Source organism: Rattus norvegicus, chromosome 8, assembly GCF_021556685.1.
Source record: "Rattus norvegicus strain SHRSP/BbbUtx chromosome 8, alternate assembly SHRSP_T2T, whole genome shotgun sequence".
NCBI lineage: Eukaryota > Metazoa > Chordata > Mammalia > Rodentia > Muridae > Rattus > Rattus norvegicus.
The window spans coordinates 105,271,375-105,294,166 of NC_141541.1; the positions used below are offsets into that span (position 1 = coordinate 105,271,375).

The 22,792-nt window shown below is 47.6% G+C and overlaps 1 protein-coding gene across 2 annotated transcripts in view; it reads right to left on the minus strand.

Moving 5' to 3' along the window:
• Pxylp1 (2-phosphoxylose phosphatase 1) overlaps nt 1–9,395 on the minus strand; it is a 65,342-nt gene extending 55,947 nt beyond the window's left edge. The window contains 1 exon segment of one of the 2 annotated variants that reach the window (NM_001007710.1): nt 9,353–9,395. The gene's annotated coding sequence lies outside the window, so the exon portion shown is untranslated. 2 annotated transcript variants of the gene reach the window in all.
• Between the last annotated feature and the right edge of the window lie 13,397 nt (nt 9,396–22,792).

Genomic DNA, 22,792 nt, shown 5'->3' on the forward strand with positions numbered 1-22,792 from the left:
TTCCACCAGGGCCAAGGAATGAAGACCTTCCATTCTCCTCCTGAGTCATCTGGTGATTCCTAATGGAGGCAAAGAAGCAGTGATATAAAATAGACATCTTGGGGCTGGAGAGATGGCTCAATGGTTAGGAGCACTGGCCGCTCTTCCAGAGGACCCAGGTTTGATTCCCAGCATCCACATGGCAGCTCACAACCGTCTATAACTCCTGTTCCAGGGGTCTGACTCTGTCACACTTGCAGGTAAAGCGCCAATGTACATAAAATATAAATAAATTATTAGAAGAGTCAGAGTCTTTCTAGCACCTTCCCTCCTGTGGGAAAGAAACCCCAACTTTCCCATAATATCCATTTCTTCTTCCTTGCAAATGGAGTCCCAACTTCTTTGGAGGAGACCGTATAGCAAAGACTGTGACTAGCCATCATCAGTTCATCTCCCCGTTAGGTATGCCACAGGCGACATTTACCAGCCTTCCCTAAAGAGTGTCCAAGCTCTGGGGCAATTCCTGACCAAGGGAACGCTAGCAGCAGTAGCTCACCCCAAACCAAGCCTATAAAATACTGCCACACTTCCCCCCACCCCTACCCGGTGTTCCTACCTCTCCCACTGATTGGTATGGATGAGTATGGCTAGCAATTTCTATAGAGCATGTGTCCCCAAGTCATCTCTTTGAAAAGAGTCTCCCACACTATCAGGAGCAGCTGGCGTTAGACTCGTGTGGGGAAAAGTATATTGCTGTCACACTGTAGTCATGAAAGCTCTCTGATCTGTGTTTGCATGACCCTTCTTCCGTGTACCCTGATAAATATCCACAGGGCCCCTTTAACTGGGGTGCAAACATGTGATACATTTCTGGCTACCAAGAGTCAAAGGAACTCTGCTGGGGTCGTTATGAGGACACCTGCTTCCCTGATAAAAGTTACTGAACGTGGCTAGTACTTCTGCCTTTCTGAAGCGGACAGTGTGCCCGAGGATGGGTGGTTTCCTCCAATCCTGAGAAACCTCAGTACCCAGGGCTTAGCCTTCCACAGTAGCCATCAACACTCCAGGCCCACGTCGGATTCCTTGCCAGCCATTCCCCAAGCTTGAGGGGACTGGATCTGAGTAAGAGCAGTGCTCAGCAGACTTGCAAGAAAGAAGGGCAGAGGGAGGAAGGATGCTGCAGATGAAGATGCGCCTGTACCTGTAACCTATATTGAACTCAAGAAGGGAGGAACCTGAGACTTTCATAACGGCTGCTGGAGACAACAGCCTCCTACCTTCAGACACTTTGCTACTCAGCACCATTTGCTAAGGCCACTGAGGCACGATTCCCTACTACCCGCAGCCAAGGTTGCTCACTCATCTACAGGAGAGCTTTGTACGCTCATCACCGATTCGCCCAGTCTGTACCGAGTCCTATTTCATACCCGATAGTGGTAGCAGCGAAAGCTTCTGAGATGTGTTAGGTGCAGCCTCTGCCCTCCACAGGCCCCTGAGCAGTCAATGTGCCTATACTGAGAGGACACAAAATATCCAGTGTGGCTGTGAGCATGGGGTAGTGGACCGGGACCAGGTAAGGCGGTCTTCACTCCTTTCTTGGCATTGCACATGCAAAGTTCACACTTCTCGAGCTGAGAGAGCACTGTCCTTAGCTGAGCCGGCTGCCTTTACCCACCGTAAGCAGAGTCGTTAAAGACCACCAATTAATGCGGCCGCACTGAGATAATCATCGGTCATTAGATCAAGAATACTCAGGAGGAGAAGATCAAAACTCAGATGCTGTGAACCCTGAAAGGCTGCAGACCGCGAGCTGGGCTCCCTCCGCCTGTGGATTATTCGTCAGCCTCTAAAATGCACTTTCCCTAGAACCAGTGATTCTTCACCTTGGAGACAGAGCCAAAAAAATGAACCATCCAGGCCGTGACCTTCGATCATTAATGTCCAGGCTTGGGTTTTTTGGATTTTTTTTCCCCAGGTCTGAGTCTCCATTAAGAACTGGGATAGAGACAGACAGATTGGCGGCAAAACAGGGCTGGGCCGGAAGATCAAGAGGAAGAAGTCAGAGCTCCCAGCCAGAGACGCTGCCCCCTTTTAACTCGATTCTTTGGACATGAATGAAATCATTTGTCATTTCTGCTGCCCAAGTAGGAGGCGAGATTTTTCTTTTAAAGACAAAACCTCATTCATTTCAAATTTAGGCAGTTTAAAAAATGGACAGATACGAGCAGGCTACTGAGTAAGAGACGCGGCCACCAGGCTCCCAGCACAGAAGGTGAGCTACTTACACTCAGAACAATCCAGGAAGGGCTGAGGTTCCTGGGAGCCCATCACAGAGGTTTCCCAGTGCACAGCCTACTGTCAGCTCTGCCAAGGCGCAGGGTAAACAGACCATCTGCAGGATGGTCCAGTAAAGCCAAGCCTACCAACACAGTCTGCCCCATGCAGAAGACTTGGCTATGGCCAATAAGAGAGACCTGGAGGTCTGACTCCTTACCTCTGGTTAGTCCATTACCTGTCTCCAGCTGCCCCAGAAGCTACTCATGCTAAATGAGCACTGGCTTTCCAGCAAGGTTTGGAGGCTTCTGGGGCAGCTGAAGACCCAACCAATCTGAAGCAGGAGTGGGGACAGTGTTCCGTCAACTGGGAGCGAGAAGAGGGAAGGCAATACTGGCAGTTGAGCAAACATTGGGCTTACGGTCTCTCGTCTCCCACTTCTCACTCGTGACATGCATCCAAGAATGAGTTAAAATGTTAATCACAAGCCTGGGTCTGACAGAGCAAGGAAAATGAGTTTCTAGTTTATTTAAACAGCTGGCAAAGCAATTGCATGACTCCAGCGAGCACCAGCTGGCGTTCCCTCCCTCTCCTATCCTAATCTCTCGGGCACTCATAGCCATTGCAGCTGGCCACAGCCAGGGGAGCCTGAGCTAGTCCCTCGCTTACTGCACTAGCTCTCTACTGTGAACACAGGCTTAAAACCCTTTGTGCCATCGGGACAGACGGATGGACAGACAGACAGGCATAGATATAGATATAGATGTGTGTGTGTGTGTGTGTGTGTGTGTGTGTGTGTGTGTGTGTGTGTGTGTGTGTGTTGTCTATTATCCTATATCTATCCTCCTGGGCAAGAGGTATAGCTCAGTGGACGAATGCTTGCCTGGCATGCATGAGGCAAGTTCAATCCCCAGCACCCACCTAAATATTTTAAGAGCCATTTTCAAATCCAGCATCTCAACACAGACAGCTCGCATCTAAGGCAATGAGTGAAGAGCAATAATAATTAATATTCATTAAGCATGTCCTGGGTACCGGTTCTAAAGCCTTGGGACATACATTATTAGAGCTCCATGATACCACAAAGCAGGCACCAGCATCACCTCGATCTTATGAATAAGGAAATTGAAGTGTAGACGTTGAGTAACTTGCCCAAGGATGCAAAGTTAGTGAGGACACAACCAGGATTCCGAGCCACTCTGGGCTCAGAGTCTCCGCTCCTACCCACTGCACTGGGCTGAACTGCACAACCAAAATCAGGTCCTCAAGGAGAAGGAAACCATCAACGGAGAATCTGACAGTCACATACCCAGGAAATCTTCCCAGGGAGTTAACGGAACAGGCTGTTTTGTTTGATTTGCAGGATGCTCGGAGGGAAAACCAATGCCCACTTATCCTGACATAAGAGGCCACCTGCAATCTCCGAATGGCTGTGTAATCACATCTGATTATCCTGCAACTGTGGCAGGATTATCCAAATCAATTCTCTGCTGAAGAGAGCTGAATTCTAAGGGAAGACTTTTTTTTTAAAGGTAAGGTCTGTGTAGCTTAGGGTGGACTCCCCACACCTGCATCTCTCCAACTTCAGCCCCACAAGTACCGGTGTCGCAGGTGTTTGCCACAAAGTTCAGTTCTAAGGGAAGGTTTTCAGCCACCCTGGAGTCCCATCCTTCCTATATTTATTACTTTCCTTAACAAGACCAAATACGGGACAAGAAGCAGTTTATGGGAAGAGGGGTTTACTGGGGTTTACTGGGCCCCAGTCCATTGTGGTAGGTGGTACCACAAGGGCCTGCAGTCCATTGTGGTAGGTGGTAGCTGCTCATACTGTACCCACAGGGGAAGTGAGGAGTGAACGTTAGTACTCAGCTAGCTTTCTGCTCTTCATTCTGTCTAGGACCCCGTCCACACAACCCTACTGCCCAGAGTTAGAGTGGGGCTTCCCCTATCAATCAAGATAATCCCACACTGACATGCCTACAGGCTCGACTCTTAGGTGCTTCTAGATCCTGTCGCCTTGACAATCAAAACCATCACATGCTATTTCAATATAGATCACAGACTTCCCAGAGGGTTCTAATAAGATCATAGACCTGCAAATAAAGGCCTAAAACTACTGTATTGCCCAAATGTCTAAATTTCTGTCTGTATCTTTTAAGATTTATTTTTATTATATATGTATGGATGTCTTGTCTGCATGCATAGTCTGTGTACGTGTGTGCAGCGCCTACAGAGGCCTGAGGGGGCAACAAATTCTCTAGATCTGTAATTACAGATGGTTGTGACCAGACATGTGGGTGCTGGGAATTGAACTCAGGTCCTCAGGAAGAGCAGTCAGTGCTCTTAACCACAGAGCCATCGCTCTAGCCACTGTCTATATTTTTAAGGAAGTTGAAATGTATGTCTCCCTACATTTTAGTAGTAACTTTTTTTTTCTTTTTTTCGGAGCTGGGGACCGAACCCAGGGCCTTGTGCTTGCTAGGCAAGCGCTCTACCACTGAGCTAAATCCCCAACCCCAGTAGTAACTTTTAAAATATACAAATTTGCTTTTAAACAATTCTGCTACAACTTTAATAACGTAATGCAACCCAACTTTGTGATTTTAGATTATTATTACACTTAACGATATTTTTCCTCATATTCTTCTATATTAGCAAATAGTAAAGTTGGCAAGATATTCACTTTACATTACAGTTAAAGTGCTCAAAATAATATTATCCTATCTCTAAAAGTCAGTGTTGGATCCGAGAGTGGGGCCAGCTTAGGGAAGCAAGCTGCAGTCTGCTAATTGGAAAGACAGATCTCTAAGAAAGCAAATTGGGTAAGATAAACGGTATCAAACTATCTGTAAAGTTGGTATAAATGATGTCTTTCCCCACAAGCAGAAGTGAAAAGGAAGGGGAGGACAGGCGGGTGCAAAACAAGTACAATAACTCGGATCTTGGTCTGTCTTTTAAACGTCTGGTTTCCATGCCATTGGCTACAGCTCTCCGTTAGGAAGTTGGTCACACACAGTGACAGAGAGGGTGGCAAGGAGATGACAAAAAGGTGCTTTGAAAACAGAACCGTAGATGTGCATGTTGAGAGAGCGACTGCCAGTATTAAATGAATTTGTACGTTTCTATGGAGGGAACCAAAGAAAGAATGGAAGAATAGTCCAAGTCCTAAAATCCAGAAGGGAGAAACTCACCCCAGGAACCGAAGACTGTCTGTGTTCTACTATAGGGGTACCCATAATTGCCATTAAATATTAGATATCTGAGATCCCCAAACTCTCCTCCAACTCAGAGCTCTCAACACAGTGTAGGCGTCACCAATGTACAGTGGGTAAAGGGATGGAGGGATGCAGTCATGGGTGAAGGCTTGTGTGGAGGGTGTCCCAGCCAAAAGGAAGCACTGGAGGCTGCCTCTTTGCTTCAGGAATGACTGCACTAGGCTCAGTCAAGCTTTTTTGTTTTGTTTTGTTGACTTTTAATCATTAAATTCTTCCATACTCCTGGGTTTGTCCTTCCCCTCACAAGAAACTGGTCTCTCACAAAAGACAGTGGCTTCCCCATCTGAGATGGGCTAGGGAACCCTGCAGACTCTAAGGCTGAAGGGGCCTGGGGTCACATTATGGTTTGGTGAGAGGGTGGGGGTGGGGTTTGGGGGTTGGGGTTCTCCTGTCTTCTGGACCCAGAGTAAATCCTGCGGTGCATCCTGGGCTCACAGGTGCCCCCTAGAGGCTGACTTGGTAGTTCTAAGCGGGTCTGTACCACTGGACCCAGTTCTGACTGGCTGCCTCTCTCCCACTGAAGGCTAGTCTCTTGCTCACTCCCTAAGTGCCCAGTCCTCTACTAGACAGTTCCCACAGCATCTCCAGAGTGAAGTGGCTCCCCAGGCTAAACCCCTGACCAATTTGGCTCAGTGGATCAGATCCCCGGAGCATACTCCTGACACAAGCTTACAACAATCAAGTGTTTCCCCATCTGGTCATGTCCATTTTGTAGATGGCTTCCCGGGTCTTTTAAGAACCAGAATGGTGAGCCCAGAAAACTTTTCTCGAGATCACTGTGAGCTCATTTTCCTCTAGCTCAGTGATTTTGCCACTAAACAGTAACTCCCCCTACACCAGCGTGTGGGCGTATTTCTTACCTACCAACCAGAGTCCTGTTGGGGACAAGACCTGGAGCTGAACTCTCTCCTAGATTCTCAGGCCTCCACTATTCTCTTCTCTTCTTCCCCCCATCCCCCGCATACAGTAGCATCTCTCTTTCTCCCCCTCCCCTTCCTTTCTCACTCTCAAACTGCAGGCGTTAATTAAACCCCTTCTAGAAAAACAGATCTTTGCCAGCTGCAGGAATTCTGGGTAACAGCCAAGCCTGAACAGAAACAGTCTGGGTGAGGGAGATAAGCTAATGGCAACCAGGGCAGCACAGGTTCCCACAACCAAGTCCTACTCTGACTCCCCACCCAAGTGGGGACTCTGGGTATGCTTTTCCTCAGATTAGCCTTTCACATGATGAAGAGCCGGACTTTGCTTCCTCTGCCTAGGGCAAAGCTACTCCTGACTGACCAAAGCAATTCTCCCCAACACTGGAGTCCCTGCCCCAGCAGGACTGTAAAACACACTCCCAGAAATGTGCATGCAAGGGCACTCCGGGGTTGCCACAAGAACCAGTTCTGGAGCGGGCAGCACCCACCAGAGTGAGAGCAGCACAGCCTGAAGTGGTGGGGGCGGTTCTGCAAGGGACCCCATCTCCTCAGCAGCTTCCTCCATCAACAGCAGGGGTGGAGGATGACCAAGAAGCCAGGGTTACCAGGTGTGGCGTGCAAGCCTTTAACCCCAGTACTTGGGACCCAGAGGCAGGTAGATCTCTGAGTTTGAGGTCAGCCTAGTCTACACAGAGTTCCAGGCCAGCCAGAATAATGAATGAATGAATGAATGAATGAATGAGAATAGTATGCAGAAGCTAGGGCCTCAGCCCAGGGCCTGCAGGATAAGTCTTGGTGGACTTTTCACCTCTCAGTAGGCAGCCTTCCCCGCCCCCACCCCTCAGAATGCCCATTACCTTCCCATTCCTATTTCTAGGATGAAGAAAACTCTTTCCTACTTAAAAGTCTGGAGTCTTCATTGAGGGACAGGCCCAGCTGTCAGAGCCTGACCTAGAAATTAAACTTTCTATTCGCCCCTTCACTCCCCATCTTACCAGACAGTAAATCTGTCTCCAGCAAGAGAAACTTTAACATTTATATACATGTATATTCAAATCTGTTGAATTAAGGGACATTTTGAAAACACTGCAGCCCAGTGGAGGGCATGGGTTGTAGGCTCAAGACTGATGCACAAAAATTTAAAAAACAAACAAACAAACAAAAAACACAAAACAAAAACATTGAATACCAGGCAGGGGCACCTGGTCAGGTCCTAAGGTCCACCGGAGTCCCGCAGGTATTCCTAGCCAGAAGGACTCCTGAGAGCTGCCTATCACTGTGAGGACAAGAAGATTCATACAGGAATCTGTGAACACTCAGAAGGGCCCTGCTGAACCCCCCTCTGTTCTTGGCTAATTACCTATCTATTCAATAGTAAAGGAATATTGAACTAATCACCAGAGCCATCAAAGAAAAACCACAGATTCAGAGGGGGCGATTCCACAGCCCAGAGTGCTGTACTCCAGGTGGTCCACAATGCCACTGGTACACATTTGCAGTCTCTCAAAGGTATCTGTGAGGGTGGACTGGCCCAGAGCCAATCCTAAAAGAGAAATACCCTTTATATGTTCTTTCTCTGAATAGGCAATTAATTTAATCTAAAACTTAATGAAAGACCCCAGAAGGGAAGGGGTGAATGCACACACTGGCTGTCACCATGCCATCTCCACTTCTCTCCGGGGACCAGGAGGCTTTCCAAGCCATCTGCTTTAAATCCTCTTCCCACAGATGTCACCACAGGGCACCAACACCTCTGAGGAGGGGGCTGGTGCCAAGCCCGACCGACAGTTCCAGAGGGTAGGCTGGGCTCAGCACTGTCTATTCCATAGTCAGGGTCCAGCCCCGGGGCCTGTCGCAAAGAGCAACAAATGTCCCTAAGCAGTGGAACTCTCCCAGGGCCCCTCCTTGGTCACTCACCCCACATTTCCCTATCCACACCAGATCTGATCCAAATTCTTAACTGGTTTTACCTGTTGAATGTTTAGAAAGCATCCTTGCCTTCCCACAAAGACACTGGCCCACCCAAGAGGGTACAGTTACATTCCCTTGTGCTTTCCAGAGCCGTGGTGAGTGAGAGTGGAGATATGGCTCCATTCCCCCAACATCACCAAACCTTCCCCATACACAGGTACTACTTGAAAGCCAGTCGCAGCCGCAAAGAAAACCTGCTCCATATTTGTGTGTGGCAAAGCCGGCTTCTTTTTTTAGAAATCGAAACCTATTCAAGTTCACCAAGCAAAAGCAACGAAGTAAGCACACTGTCCTAAGCAGATCATTAGAGCAAGCTTAACCTGCATGTGTGAAGTGGCCCTCGGCTGGGCCCTGGGCTCTGACGCCGCGGACCACAGGTAGCTGAAGAAGCACCAGCCCCACCCCCGGGGGCAGGCCGTGAAGTTGCAGCTGCCTTTTACCTGGACACCGCTGCTTTGGGACAGTCGGGAGAAGGGGGACCCCGGAGCTCAGATTCCCGTTGCGTCGCTCAGCAGGGGCGCGGGGGCATAGTGGGACCCTGTTGGGGTGGCGGCGGGGACCGTAAGAGCAGAGCGGGGAGGGAAGAGGCGAGCGTCAGGCAACCGGAGGAGGTAGGCGTGGGAGGGCTTGCGGGAGAAAAGGGGGTGTGTGGGCAGGCTTCTAGGGTGCAGGGCTGAGAAAGGGGAGACGGATCGGAGGGACTGGGACCCTCGACGCGGGGAGGGGCGTGGGGAGAGGTGGAAACTGGGGAGCGCGTAGATAAGGGAAAGAGCTTGTTGGTGGGGATCACACCCGCGGCTTGGAAGCCCGCCCCTGCCTCCCGATCCCCGCATCACGGAGACCTCTTTGGGGTCGCCACCCCGAGACCCCAGACACAAGCCCGCCCTGCGAGGAGCCTCACAACCGCTGGGGCCCGGCGCGCGACGCACTCACCGCCTACGGTCCCGGCCTCCGTTGCTCTGCGTAGGGTTCTCCGCCGGCAGCCAGCTCCTCCTGGCGGGAGTGCAGGCGGCGGTGGCGCGCACAGGCCGCCGGACTCAGGGTTCCGCAGCGCCCCCTGCCGGGCCCGCCGGGTCCCTGCCCGGCCCGACGCGCTCAGGGCGCCCTGGAGCTCCGCCCCGCAAGCGGCGGTGCGGGACCTGCGGGCTGCGGCGACCGGCACTCCGGGCCTTGGAAGCGGACACGGTCTCGGAGTGTCCAAACTGCCATCCGGACAGGCTCCGGGCGTGCCGTCCGGGTCGTGGAAAGCACGCGCACTCGGAGCGCACAAGGCCTGTGCTTCTCCCTACGCCGGACTTAGGACCTGGGAGGGTACCATGGCCCGGGACACGGCCCTAGACCCGTCCCAGCCTTGGCGTGGGTGCTGTGGGACTGCGTGCTTGACTCCGCGCCGCGGATCTAATCGCTGAAGTGCGTGCTCCGGTGCCGCGCGGACTCAAAACTGTCAAGATCCTAGCCACCGTGCCACCTCCACCCAAGCGCCTGTCCCGCGCTTCTCTTCCGGCGCGGGCCACATCCGGCCTGTGTGTACTCTAGACCTCGCTGTAGTTTCGTCCCTAAAGGCCTGTAGGCACCCTTGAGAGGCGCGGCTGAGTCTGGGGGCGTTCCTGCATGGCCCTAGGGCTGGCCGCCACCGAGGACCCGCGCAGGACTCATTCTGCAATGCTATGTTGTTTTATGTTTTATGGGTTTTTTTTGTTTTTGTTTTTTCAAATGCCATCAGAGAAGGATCTCACCAACCGCAATTGTGAGATTGTCTTTGTTGTCAGTTCCAGGACTACAGTGCTACCCTTGTGCTTCTCTCGACTGAACCTGAGCAAAATAGGTGCAATTAGCCACTATTTCCAATATGTGGACAGTCCTAGATTCAATGCTATCACAAGGGTGAAAGGTTCCGGGGCAGCACATCACTTGATGTTCCCCTAACTCGTTCGATAATAACTAAATCAAAACACCTAATAACTTACACATATTTATATTTACCTCCAACTTTCCCCCCCCCCCTCAAATCAGCTAGATTCTACTTCCTTGGTCTGAATTCCATTTACACCCCGTGGTACAGCCATCTGGGTGGGATGCCTTCTCTGTCCAATGCCTTGATGGCCAGCTGGCACTTACCTGAGGACACTAGCTACTAGCCAATTCTATCCCTCTCACCGTGCTACCCAGACTCAACATTGCCTTCAGCCTGCTTCTGCCTTGAGTGCTATTGACACCTTTTCTCCAAGACATGAGTACAACATCTCACTCCCCCTTAAATTCCTACTTGGGCTGGCCCTCAAGGACCTCCACAGTCCAGGCATCCTACCCAACATGATCTCCTCCTTCCCTCCACAGATTCTGATAGTTCTAATTCCAAATTCCACTCCTTCACAAGTCACACAGGCCACAGATGCCAGACAACTCTATCCACACTAGCCCAAAGCAAAAAGTAAATAAATAAATAAATAAAAATAAAAATAAATCAGAAAAAAAAGTGTAGGCCATGTCAGCTTCAGGCCTGGAACTTTGACCCCAGACACTTTTTGCTTTCTCTCAAGTCTACCACCCTTTCAGGACCACAGGAGTCTCCAGCAGACCCAGGCTCACAACTCTTCCTCCAACACAAAACCAGCCTCTCTCTCTCTGCAAACTACCCAGGCCTGGTTTTGTTCTTCTGGATTGAGCCCATGTTAGTTCTGTGTCATGACTTCTGTAACCCATAGGGGTCCGTTCCCTTTCTTGGCTATGTACTCATCCTTCACGTGGGATATGTGGACAGTCTTAGATTCAATACGATCACAAGAGAATGAAAGGTAACTCAGGCACCATTTCTCTACAAAGATCTGCCACGCTTCCTGTTGACTGGGGCATTCTCCTGGAAGTGCACACACTGGATGTGGGAACAGGCCTCTCTGATTATGTCTTCCTCCACAGAGCTCTTAGGGGTTCTATCTTTGCACCCTCCTGCAATCTAGGTTAACACTTGATACCACGATCATCCTGGCATCACTTCCAGCATCTCCAGCCTCTTTCCCTCCTCCTCTATTCCCTGAAGACTTCGACATCCTTTCCACTCTGGAGAAAGCACCCTACCTCCTTTCCTGATGACCTTTAAGGGGAAGAGTTTCCAGGGGAGGGAAAAGGAGAGGTCCCTACAGAGAAGCACGTCAAGCCTTCCTCTGCAGTGATGAAATGGGCGTCTGCCTGAGGCGGCTGGAGCCACTTGGCTAACAGCTGGGGAGGTAGTGCCAAAGAGTGTAGCTCCCAGACATCCTCAAGCAGGAAGGACGAGCGAGCAGATTCCTCTCATGCCGGACACCAGCGTTAATACTGGTTATCCAAATACATGCTCCAAATATCCCTTACTATCCTCCAAGTGAAATAAAAATTCTGTTTCTCTGGCCCTGGCAACCAAGAGAGTCCTGACCAGGACAAGCCCCAACCCAGCACAGTGTCACGCACTTCTGCAAAACAGCGCCTGTCACCATCATTACTCATCTGCTAGAGCAACAAACTATGCCCCTGGGTGGCCATAAACCAGAGAACTAGCAAGGTACCAGCGACTCCCACCCTCCCTCCGCAGCTCCTTCTTGCCTGCTCCTTTGTCCTTCCTACACTCAGATTCCAGCCTCCAGAAAAACACCCAACATCAACTGAAAGCTTCTAAAAACACTGGGTGGGTGGCTCCAAGTCATAAATACTCTGCTAGGTAGCACACTTTGCCACTTTGCGCCAGCATCCCTACTTGGATTGGAGCAGCCATCAGCGAATGAACATCTCTTTGAGTCAATCTCCACTCTGGAGCAAAAGGCCTGCGAATATTTGCACAGCCTCCTTTGTCTGTGGACTTACAAAAACTGCTCTCCGGCCCTCCCTTCTTACAGGGGCACTGCCACAGCGTGCCTAGTCTGAGTTAACAAACGGCCATGCCAGCGTGTCTTCCTAGGGAGAAGACCAGGTTGTTTTATTTGAACCAGTTTCTACATTGCAAAGACCTGGATTGCCCACAGTTCTGCCTTATAGCCAAATCTATTAACCCCACAAAACATTTCTGCGCTGCCCACCAAAACGTTCAGACGGGCAATATTATTTCAAAAGTCCTCTTCCCTGTGGGTTTGGTTTCTCCCGTTATAACTAGAATGTTCATTCGCTACGGGAATGTGGAGAAATACTAAGTACTCAAAAATTTAAAAATTAAGATAAAAAAATATTCAGGATAGATTCATATGTCGATTCATATGGCGGAGAACAGCAGACTGACTGATGTGTTTATAGCAAATGGAAATTGTCCTGTCTACCCCAACATCTGTAACCCCAGCACCTTGGAGGGATATCAAAAGGTTAAAGGTCTGTCCTTAGGTGGCTGCACAACTGCCCTTCCTAATACAGGCTCATGTTTTAGAAAGGCAGAAGCCTGCCCAGCTCCAGGGTGGTCTGTACTCATTTGCGCATGCATGATTCCTTCTCCTTACTACCAGCTGTGGCCCCTCCCCCACCCCCAACAGGCTTATTATAAAAGCCCCTTCCCACTCCTGGGAGCAACGAGGGAGGGCGAACTCATTTCCCCCATCTATCTGGGGGAAATTTAATTATAAAGTCAAATCTGGAAGAACAGAACACAAAATAACCACATTAAATAAAAAAACAGAAGAGGGCTCTGAACCTGACTGTAAGCCAGAAGAAGAAGAAAAAAATCACAAAAATATTAGAGTAATTCAATGAATCATAGCTCTGAATATTCTCTTTTTGTCCTCTAAACTCTCAGCCCAACTGAAAGACGTTGCTGAGGACAAATGAAGCAAGCATTAGATGAACTCACACAGATTACATTTAGAAATCACAGAAAGACAAGCGCTGTGGCAAGCCGAGTATCTAAAACCATGCCTAGAGCGTAGCAAGCCCTTTAGAAAAGCCAGATCAATGGGCGGATGAACCGAGTCCGACCTTCTCATGTTGCAGTAAGAAGCAGTGCGGAAAGGAGACAGGGAGATTAAGGGCCCAGCAGAGATTTCTGAAGTTCACACTGATATGAGTTAAAGCAACTGGGGTTCAGGGTCCATGAGAAGACAGACCACAGACCTCCCAGACAGACCACAGACCTCCCTTAGGGCCCAAAGTAGCAAGATGGAAGATAAAAGAGTTAAAGATTGAGAGTCATTGCCAATTCATGCACAAGTCTATGGCCAAAGGAGAGCTGGGGCCAAGAATTATCAACTTGTCCCAAAGTCACCCACAAAGTAAGACAGTGAGGGCTAGAATCCAGGTCCTCCGGACACTTCAGGGCCCTTTCACTGAACCCAGGCTTGTAGAGTGAAAAAAAACAAGACAAGACATCCCAGCAGCTCTACATAGGAACTGAACAGATTTGATTTGAAACTGTTCAAAAAACTGCATACAAAGCCACTGTGTGTCCAGGTCATTATATGCTTGGGCACTGGCCGAGTCAGGCTCCGAGATCCTTTGACTCCAGCCTTCTCTGTTGATGAATAGACCAGAAGGTGCAATTGTTTCAGTGATTCAGCTGGAGGCACAGAACACCACAGCCTCTCATGTCCAGAGCTGCAGCAGTGCTCCCAGTCTGAGGGACAGCACCCTTATTACCTTCCTTGGTCTGTATGCTAGAAACATGCTATGAAGTATTGTCACAAAGGAACCATGTGCTGAGGTTTGGTCCCCAGTTAGTAGTGGTATTGGTGATTAGATTATGAGGGTCTAACCGTATCAATGAATAACTCACTAAAGAGCCCATAATCGAATGGGCTATAAGGAGATTGGACCTAGATAAATGACATGTGTCCTTGAAGTGTGACTCTGAAAGATAGATCTTTTTCTTCAGACTGTTCATGCTCTCTTTGCTTCCTGGCCTCCATGAGTTGACCAACTTGGTTCTGCCACATGTCCTTCTTGGCTTCTGTTTCTTCATGGCCCAGAAACAATGACCAGCCAACCATGGGCTGAAGCCTCTGAACCTGTGAGCGTAAATCACTTTACCCTTTGAGGTTTTTTTTTTTCCTTTTAATTACATTTCCCCAGGAAGAGTGTTGTACAAAAAGAGCTTAATGAATGATTCTGGTAGCATCAATGTCATTAGAAAAGTAATGTCCCTTTATGTCCCCCTACCAAAGGTAATTAACCCAACAAGGGTCCATATTTTCTAAGCCCCTCCCCTTTTTGTGACTGGACTCTTTGTCCAACCCCTAGAGATTCCTTAGTACTACTGGCCAATCATGTGCCTTGGTAAGCTGTGCTCTCGCAAATGGCAGTCACCATCAGCGCTAGGATTAAAGAATAGAGGCCATCTAGGCCATGGGTGCTTGCTAACTCACTTTGGGCTCTAGTGTACCCTTTTCGCAAAAGAAATTGCCATGCTTGAGGTACTTTTACCTGTGTGTTCTTTTGTGCCACACCAAAATTATTTTTCCAATATTCTTTCAATATGAGGGCTTGTCCTGGATTTCAAATTCCTCTTTGGAAAGTGTTCGTCGGATCCCTTCCTTTGGTGACTTGTCCCATGCCATGCTGTAGTGGTTCTTAGGTGAAATATATTTTTTTTGTTTACATCAGTAACAACCCCAGGATTTAAAGTTTCTTTACAACAAGTGACCCAAGAAAATACCAAGGAGACCAGGTAACTCTTGTGCACAAGGCCAAGAGCAGCAAGGTCCTCTTTGGTTGTCTAGGTATTCTGGAGGTTGGATGAGAGTTCATGAGACATGACATTCATACAAAGCAGATGTAGAGTCCTGATCCATAGCTCGGTCAGTGTCTCTGGTGATTTCTGATGATAAGCCTGCTGATAAGAAGCACTTAACACAAACACCACCCTACAAAGGAATCAATGAGAGATTGACTGAGCATTGGAAGTCAGAGTGAGAAAACCTTTCATCATGGGGAATGAGGCTCTCTGGTTGGTTAGTGTTCATGAAACCCAGATGAGAAACAATTTATCAAAAAGGCAAAGCAGATTTTTTTTCCGAAGGGGAAAATCAATTCCTCTGGCTGGCCCAGAGGTTCCCCCGCCCTGTTGACTATACCTCTCCTGTTATTTTTTTTTTTTTTGGTTCTTTTTTTTTTTTTTCGGAGCTGGGGACCGAACCCAGGACCTTGCGCTTCCTAGGCAAGCGCTCTACCACTGAGCTAAATCCCCAACCCCTCTCCTGTTATTAAGGAGAGATTGAAAGATGTGGAAGAGACCTCCAAGACCCAAGTTCACAACCTAACTACGTCAACGCCACTCTCTGGACATGGATTCTGTCTTCCTGCCCTCTCCCGACTGATCCCTTAGAGAACCTGGGACACTTTGAATCAGGTTTAGAGGAAGAGAGAACAAACACATTTTTTGGTATGGTTAAGTCCTATACTTTGGTAGACATTATGGTGCCCAGGCAGATGCCTTTCTAATTACACAAAAGCATTACACAAGATGTGGTTTGAATATACTTGGCCCGTGAGAAGTGGCACTATTAGGAGGTGTGGCCTTGTTGAAGGAAGTCTCACTGTGTAGGTGGGCTTTGAGGGCTACCAGTGCTCAAGCTCCACGCAGTACAGAAGAGAGTCACCTGGCTACCTCAGTTCAGGATGTAGAACTCTCATCTCCTTCTCTGGAACCATGTCTGTCTGCGGGCTACCATGCTCCTGCCATGATGATAATGGACTGAACCTCTGAAACTGTAAGCCAGCCCCAATTAAATGTTTACCTTTATAAGAGTTGCTATCATCATGGTGTCTCTTCATAGCAACGAACACCCTAACTAAGACACAAGGCTACCAATGTTTTAAGTCAGGGTTAACTATTTTTAACAGGTGGTTGTCTAAGGGTCTTAAGTCCCAGCCAGCATAGAAGACCAGAGATTTGTCTGATTTCAGCTCATGCCCTGTTTGGGTGGGACAAAATGACATCAAGGTCACTTCTCCGTTGTCTCAATATGTTCCCAGAGCAACAGCATCACCCACGGGTGCTGGGCACACCTTCATTCCTTTTGCTTCTTTCCTGCCTGTATGTATGAACAGAGGAGAAATTGGAACAGGGTCCAGATTACATTACTAGGCATTTACTATTTACAATTGGTGGTAAGACATATAGACTCCCTTTTTTGAGGTTGAAACCATGGAATTCCTTCCTCTGTTTATTTGCTTTGTTCTTTTTCAGGCCAAAATACCCAAGCCACGTGGACAATCTCCCCCTGTAACTATGCTAACCCAACTCAGGTGATTGTTTTAAAGAAAAGGGAGGGCTGGAGTGATGGCTCAGCGGTTAAGAGCACTGACTGCTCTTCCCAAGGTCCTAAGTTCAATTCCCAGCAACCACATGGTGGCTCACAACCATCTGTAATGGGATCTGATGACCTCTTCTGGTGTGTCTGAAGACAGCTACAGTGTACTCATACATGAAATAAATGAATAAATATTTAAAAAAAAAAAGAAAAGGGAGTAAGCGTCCATATTTAATCTGTGAGCTGGGTGGATCCCACAGGGACTGGTTCCCTGGTAGGGGGTGGGCTCGTTTTACCATGGACCCACCCTGGCCACAATCAAAAAGTAACTATGTCACCATCTTGACTAGTGACCTCAGCAAGGTGGAGACAGCCGCCCTGTGACTTGGCTGCCATCCTGAGCGACGTCATCAAGATGGCATAAACTATACCATCTGACCTTGGCTAGTAACATCATCCAGATGAGGAAGACCAAATGACTTCACCATCCATAAAGCTTTCTGCCACGGCTGAGCCCTCAGACTCCGTCCCTAGAATTTCCTGTGCCATGTCCCTGCCCTCTTCTCCATTTTTTTTTCCTCTTTGGTTTTTACCTTCTTGGATGCCTAACGGAATCCTGGAAATGGGAGAAGAGAAGATTCCATCATGGACACTCACTGCCAAGGTCAGTGCGTTTTTACATCCGACTCAGACTAGGGAGGCAGTACTAGATCTCCATAGTGGGTTGTTAGGGTTGGGTTTTGACGCATTTTTTTTTTTTTTGCATGATACATTTGCTAGTTTTCAGAGGGGACTTAAAGGTTTCCCCAGCTGTGTGCCATCTCAGCACTAAGCAGCTTCAATACGGAGCAGACTAGGAGGGCTAGACTTGGGAAGCACCTATAAATTTGCAGCAGCCCAGGGAGAACCATGGGAAAGCACAGATCCCAACTGGCACCAAAGGATGATGGTCAGACACTACAAGCTGCAGCCAGAGGGCGGCTCCCACAGCTGGAGGCAAAGAGGATTCAGCCTGCTGCATGGGGGTCTGGAGAGAGGACGGACTGTGGTGGGTATTAACGCCTTCTCTCTCTGCCTGCCAGCTCCATGCTATGCTTTCTCTGACAGAGATAGAGTCTTTTCCTTCGTGGGACTCCTTTGCTCCACGTTTATCATCCACTTCTCCACATCCAGCCCTGGGCCCCTCGCTTCTGTTTCAACTTTCCACTTACAGTGACAGGTGACAGAGGAAGAACAAGTGGATGCCACCCCTTTCCAAGAACTTCGGCATCACAGTTTTATCGGAGCCTCCTTAGCCAAGTCAGTGGGAGACTGCAAACAGCAACTTGATGTTTAATTGTGTGTTTCTGCTTTTCTCAGTCTGCTACTTGCCAAAAGCACTTCGTTCCCCGGATTGTGCAAAGCACAAATAAAGAGTTTTGACTGCCCTATGTTTTAAGGTGGCATTGCACTCTCTGAGCCTCTAAGCCAGTGGTTCTCAGCTGTCCTAATGCTGCAACCCTTTAATACAGTTCCTCATGTTGTGGTGACCCCCGACCGTAAATGATATTAACACATCTAAGGTCAAATTTCAACACATTGCTGTCCAAACCCTGCTTAACTGTCTGCCAAAGCAGTGCTCATTTCAAAGTGGTTGGATTTTGCCCCGGCTCTAAGTATCTTACAATTAATTAAAAGTACCAGGCTAGTGTAGTAAACCTTCTGGGGGGTCAGCAGCAATGTTTGGAGGCCTACACTGATGTGGTTGGAGGGATAGAAAGGGGAGAATATGTTGCCTTGTCTTCTGAGGTCAACTAGGCCCCTGGGGAGGGTGGAGCATCGTTAAAATGTCCTGTAGGTGTTCAAGAAGCCCACAAAGACCCCAGCTCAAACCAAGTCTTTAAAGAGGAGGGTCAACACAGAGGAAATCTTTCTCCTGTGCCTTCAAGTGAAGCCACAGCCATGCAAAGACTTTAACTCCTCCTCACACTGATACAGGGACTGATTAAAAGAAGGGTGGAAGGGTTGGGGATTTAGGCCTAGCAAACGCAAGGCCCTGGGTTCGGTCCCCAGCTTCGGAAAAAAGAAAAAAAAAAGAAGAAGAAGAAGAAGAAGAAGAAGAAGAAGAAGAAGAAGAAGAAGAAGAAGAAGAAGAAGAAGAAGGGTGGAGGGCCCAAGGTTCCTCTCAAGCCCAGGGCGAGTTCTCAGTACCAGGTCCTTATCTGACAGTTAAAGAAGGGGAAGTGATTAATGTTGGCCACCTCTGTGGTGACAACACCCAGCAGGAAAGACTAAACAGCCACTACAATGATGAGTGCATTTCCTCCACACCCTGAAAGATGGCACTCACACACTAGGTTTAGGTCTATAGGGGACGTTGTCTAAACAACTATTTCTCACTAAGGATTTTCTTCTTGATAGGAAAAATGCTGCCCTGGTGTGAGTCCAGACCTCAGCTCCCTGCAGCCAGGAGAGATGGCTCACTGCTGCTTGACCTAAGAAGTAGGTGAGAGCTCAGGTTCCTTTCTCTGTCTCTCTGGAAGCCATTTGGGAGGAACTCATGCTGATCCAGCCTCTCCAAAGCTACTGAAGGGCCTCAGTGCAGACCCTGGGCCCATCACTCTGGAGAGCAGCCCTGGAGGCCAAAGGGGAGTGAACAGGGATGGATTAAAAGCTGGATGCTTTTGTGAGCCCAATAAGAGATTCTAATGGACTTGGCAATTTCCCTAATATTACCGGATAATAAAGGAATAAACCTAGAAATGGATAGTAAAAGAACTCATAGAACTATATAAATATACGGACCAAAGGGGACTATCAATGCATTTAAAAGTTGTAATTATTACTATCGTTGTTATTATTATTGTTGTTATTAGTGTATGTGTGTGTGTGTGTGTGTGTGTGTGTGTGTGTGTGTGTGTGTGTGTGTAGGTCAGAGGACAACTGTGTGAAGTTAATTCTTTCTGTCCACATTTTTGTGGGTTTAGAGGGTTTGAACTTGGGTCATAAGAACTGCTCTGCAAGCATTTTACCAACTGAGCTATCTTGGTGGCCTGATATTGTTTTTTTTTTTTTTCCTTTTTCTTTTTTTTGGAGCTGGGGACCGAACCCAGGGCCTTGCGCTTCCTAGGCAAGCGCTCTACCACTGAGCTAAATCCCCAACCCCCTGATATTGTTTTAAACGTTCAATGGGTTATTGAAGAAATGGATAGCAATTTTTTTAATGCTAGAATAAAAGGAAAAGAAAAATGAACATAGCAAAAAATCTGGGAAATTCAGCAAAGAAAAGAAGAAAGTTTAGAGCTATGAGGGGTTTGAGTTGAAAAAAAATCAAAGTGTGGGAGTCAGTGGGTAAAAGCACTTATTATAAGTCTGGATGACCTGAATTTGATCCCTTGAACCCATGTGAAGATGGAAAGAGAGAATCAACTCACACACATTATCATCTTCTGGTTCCAAGTGTGGTGACCAGCCTGCATGTCTGTGTGCATACACACACTTAATAAATAGATGTAAAAACACTTATATGCCAAGAAATCTGAAGATCTGGACCAAAGGGATATTCTTATAGACACATAGGACCTATCAAAATTAAACCAAGAAATATAAAACCTCAACTAGATAGTAATTTAAAAAAGAATAAAAAATAAAGCAATTGTCATATATGTGCAAAATCTGCAACAAATACTTGCATTAAAGACCATAGAAGAGTGGACCTGGAATTAATCCAACTATCTGCAACCCTCTGTTCTGGACAGAGTTGAAAAAAAGAAAGTCAAGAAAAAATCGATCTGAACCTGAAACTACTACAGGAAAATAAACGTAGGGCAAACATCTCAGGCTATAGCTATAGGCAACGGCTTGCCCAACAGAATGCTGTTGGCTCAAGAAATTGTAAGGATTGACAAAAGGGCTACACCAAACTCAGATGCTCCCACACAGCGAAGGGAGCCAGGAACAACCGGAAAGACACCTACGGAATGGAACATCTGCGAGCCAGTCGTCTGACCAACAAGCAATATCTCAAACATACGCAACTCAAAACAAACACGGAAGGACAGACAATACAGTCGGAGGACGGACAAGTGAATTGTATAGATGGGCCTCAAGAAGAAAAATACAAATAGACAATGGGTAAGTGAAGGCTGCCCATCGGGTTTAGCCATTAGGGGAATGCAAATCCAAGCCACTGAGGTTTCTTCTCATGCCAGTCAGAATGGTGGTCAAGAAAGCAAGGATCCCCCAGAGCCTCCGCTTTGCTGTGGGTTTTGAGAGCCTTGCCTTCCTCTCTGTCATTATACACAGAAGAAGGGGTGGTCAGAAAAGGATATATATGATGTGGCCACTTCCCCCGCCCTCCATCTCTGGGCCCTGTCAGAGCTTCCAACAGTGTCATATTGGGGCAGAGTGGCTGGCAGCTCATAATCTCTAAGTTCCTTAGACCTGTGTGAAGGGAACCCAAGGAAGAATTCGCCATCTTGGTGTAAACAAGCGGGGCTCACTGGTGGTGCTGACTTCCTCCACTACATGTTTCTCTGCAGTAAGACACTAACTGCGTAAGGAATTAAGATGAACCGGGTGTTGGTGGCACAGGTCTTTAGTCCCAGTGCTCTGGAGACAGAGGCAGGCAGATCTCTGAGTCCGAGCCTGGTCTATGGAGTTCCAGGACAACCTGGGCCACATAGAGAAACTCTGTCTAACAAACAAGCAAACAAATACAACAATAAAAAAGGTCCTTTGATTCAGCTATTTAGCAGGTAAAAAGAGTGTTTTAAGTGACCGCCCTTGTATACTTCCTAGATTTGTTGACAGTTTGAGTTACTCGGGACCCTGACTCAAAAATAGCAACAAGAAATCATTAATAAGAGTACCCTTAGTAGTGCATTTGTCAAAGAAACCTGTGTAAAACCTACACAACGAAAATCATAAAGCGTGGGAAGAGCTGACACAACAGATGAGTGACTCCACAGGCCAGAGGACCAACACGGTGAGAGCGTGTAGGCTCGAAAAATGCCCATGAAGTCTGTGAGACCTCAACCACATTCATTCTTAGGAAGAAAATTTTAGGAATTTAGAAGCCAATTCTAAAAATTCATATGGAAATGAAAACAAAAAACCAAGGCCTAGAACAATTGAAATCACTGTAAATAAAGATGAAATTGGAATATTTGTGCTGACCAATCAAGATAGCTGGCCTTGGTCAAGGTAGTACATACCTATAATCCCAGCAGGAGGCTGAGGCAGAAGGATTACCAGTTTAAGTCCAGCCCTGGCAACATGAGAGACTGTTTCTTTTGAAAGAAGGGGGCGAGGTAATTACTTTTTTTTTTTTAAACAAAGGAGAACCATCAAGGTGCTCAGCGTCTGGGAAAGGCACTAGTAACCAAAGCAATAACCTTACTTGATCCCTGGAGCCCGCATGGCAGGAGAGGCTGCAACAAGCTGTCCCCCATCTCTACTTATGCTTCCTCCCTCCCCCAATAAATAAATCTAATATCAAATTTTATTTTTTCTACAAAGTTTTAAAGGGAAACTAATGTACAGCAAACAATGTTTACCTATAATCGATTCTGTGACAATTGAAAATAAAATACAAAAGTGACTCTCCACCCTAACTCAAACATAAATTAACTTGAAGTGGGCCACATACCTAGGCGGTCCATGAGTAATGGGTTGGGAGTAGCCAATATCATACAAGTGGAAAAGGTTAGGACAAGATTTTAGTGGCACCTGGCTCAGTAAACATTTCTTCAGTGAGCAAAACGTCAAGGACCATAAATGCAAAGAATAATGACTCTCCGTCCAAACTTGAATTTTTTCCTTTCAAACACATTAGTATAAATTAAGCTAGAAGCCTCGAGCTTGAAGAGTATATTTTATATCTGACAGACACAGATGATGGAGAAGAACCAAGAGCCACTCACAGCTCATTAGCATAGCAAATAGCCCAACGACATGGAAGGCACACTCGACCAGATTCCTCATCAAGGAAGATAAACAGATGGCGGAGAACACATGAAAAGACGCTGCTCTTATTAAGCACTGATGAAATGCAAATTAAAACAATAACGAGCTTTTGCTACCTACCTACCAGGAAGGCTAAAATTAAAAATGCCAATCATACCATTGCCAGCGAGGATATAAGTAAAAGGAACTTCCAGCCATTGATAATGGGATCACAGAGCGGGAGAAGCATCGG